Below are 2,900 nucleotides of genomic sequence, written 5' to 3' on the forward strand. Positions count from 1 at the left end.
CAAGAAGTTTTTTCAAAAAACTTACTGGGAATGAGACCTTCTTGAATAACATTCAAGTCAGCCCCGCTGTCAATCATTGCTAAAAAATCYTTTTGAAAATGGCCATCTATAAGAAGGGTAATTTTTGTAAACCATTTTTGAGTAATCATGCGACTGATAGTAGAAAGAGTAGCATTATCAGGCGGCTTAGTAGAAGAAGAAGGAGAAATATTCTCTGGTTCTTTCGATTCTTCAGACGGAACATGAAAAGTAGCATTTCTGACTAAAAGGTCTTGACTTGCAGAAACAATTGCAAGATGTTTATGAAGAAGAAGTTTGAACTCAAAGACTGTAATAACAGTCATTGGAAAGCCAAATTTATTGATGGCCTTCCTCATCTTTTTGCTGAACGAGTCCGCAAGATTCTAAAAAAAGATGGTATTTCTGTAAATTATGATGATTTTACTTATGGTCAACTGATCAGTACTTGTATTGCAGAAGGTCTTTCTCTTTGCAATGATTTGAAATTAAAACACCAAATCAGGAAGCAGAATCTGCTTGAAAGAAAACAACTTGGTGATTTTTGTGACCAATTTGGTAGAAACAATTGCAAGATGTTTATGAAGAAGAAGATTATCTTCTTTTAAAGCAGGTATAGCACTGTTTGTAAAAACACAGACAATAATGATAAAGCTATTGCCAAGATGATTATTGCTGGTTTCACTGGTCAACTAAAAGGATGGTGGGATAATTACATCCCCCTTGATCAAAAAGATCAAATTCTTAACTCTGTTAAGGATTCAGCATGCTCTTCTGGCTCAGAGATTTGAGTCTGGTTAAGAGTAAATAAGGGTTTGAAATAAATTCGATAACAAATACAGAAAACTTCKGTTCCTGCAGCATAGTTATAACCATGAGTTTTAACATTTAATGTTAAAGCATCYAAAATATTAACATCTGTTAAAGATAAACTTAGATTAGGATAAACATCAAAATAAACTGGACCATGAGCCAGACTAGATTGGATCATTCCAATTAAGGATTGCTGCCAATTTAGATTTCTTCCATCTCTAAGAGCTGCAAGAAAGCTTTCTGGCAATCCTTCAAGAGTGAGTGGTTTAAATGCAATTTGCACTAAACCAATATGCAAAAACTTATGAGTTTTCAAATAAGGCATTATATCCTTTTTGTTTAAAAGACGAATCATCATTTCATCTTTATGAAGGGGAATCGARGATTCCGTGGTTTTAACAATATGTTTTAAACCAAGCTTTTCAAAGGTACCTATTTTATAAATAAGTTTTGATTCAACTCAGGGTTTTATCAAGAATTTGATCAGGAAACTTATCACCAAAAGCAATACTACGCTGGATAGGAATAATCGTTCCTTTTTCTATATCATGACCAAGAAATCGAATCTTAGTTTGGAAAAGAGACATTTTTGGTTTGGATATAACTAAATCATTTTGGATTACCAGAGTTTTAAAAGTATTAAGATGCTTAAAATGACTCTCAATATCTTTTGAAAAAACCAAAATATCATCAATATAAACAATGATAAAACTACTATAAGGGTAGAAGATATCATTCATAATCTGTTGGAATTCAGAAGGAGCATTTTTTAAACCGAAAGGCATAACCTTCCATTCATAATGTCCCATAGGAACATTAAAGGCTGTTTTATAAATATCATTTTCAGCAATCTGGATTTGCCAATAACCAGATTTTAAATCAAATTTTGAAAAGATAAGAGCTTGGAAAAGACGATCAAGAAGATCCTTCTTGTTGGGAATGGGATGTCTAATCCATTTRMGAACYTTATTGAGAGGCTTATAATTAATGACTAATCGAGGAATTCCTCKTTCCTGCTCTGAATGTTTATTAACATAAAAAGCGGTACAAGACCAGGGGGACTGGGAAGTTCTTATAAGACCTTTCTCAAGAAGACTACTAATTTCAGCCTTACAAAGGATAAGATAATCAGAATTCATTTGACAAGGTCTGGCCTTAGTAGGGATATTAAGCTCCGAGAAATCATCTTCATAAGGAAGAGAAACAATATGTTTCTTTCTAKCCCAAAAAGCATTGGGATGATCATTGCAAATGCTAAGAGAAAAATCATTATGAATAAAATCAATCTTAGACTTCAAACGAGGATTAGTAAGCTTTTCATCAATGGTTAAAGAAGAGATTTCTTCTTTAAGAGAGTATAAATGAAAAGTTTTTCGATCAATACGATCTTGAAGAATGTCAAGGAAACGTTTAACCGGTTCATCCATGAACTTGAAAGTAATGGCTTTATTGTGAAAGGTACCAGTAAGACCTTGCTCATCAATCTGAGTGATGGGATAGAGYTGGTATAAAAAGGGAAGACCAAGAATAACTTCATGAGAAATAACCTTAGTCAAGAGAAAACTAGTTGTAATACAACAACCTTGATTGCAAATTTTTGCATTTGAGAGTTTGAACTTGATATCAAGAGCACCTGATCAAATTCTTGATAAAACCCAATTACAAAGATTTTTGGGAAGTTTGAATTATATTTCAGCTTATATTCAGGACTTAAGTCATTATACTTCTCTTTTATATGATAGACTTAAAAAGAAATCTTGTTCTTGGACTRATAGTCATACTATTGCTGTTCAAGAAATTAAGAAAAAGGTTAAAAACCTTCCTTGTCTTATGCTCCCTAATCCTCTTTGGAATAAGGTTGTAGARACTGATGCTTCTAATTTAGGCTATGGCGGTATTCTTAARCAGATTGATCCTATTTCCAAACAAGAATAYCTTATTCGTTTTTATTCKGGTAAATGGAAAAATGCCCAACTTAACTACTCTGCTGTAGTTAAAGAACATTTTGCTATTGTTAAGTGTGTTCTTAAATTTCAAGATGATTTATATAATCAAAAGTTTTTAATAAA

Source organism: Cynara cardunculus (assembly GCF_001531365.2).
Source record: "Cynara cardunculus var. scolymus isolate 2C chromosome LG 12, CcrdV1, whole genome shotgun sequence".
NCBI lineage: Eukaryota > Viridiplantae > Streptophyta > Magnoliopsida > Asterales > Asteraceae > Cynara > Cynara cardunculus.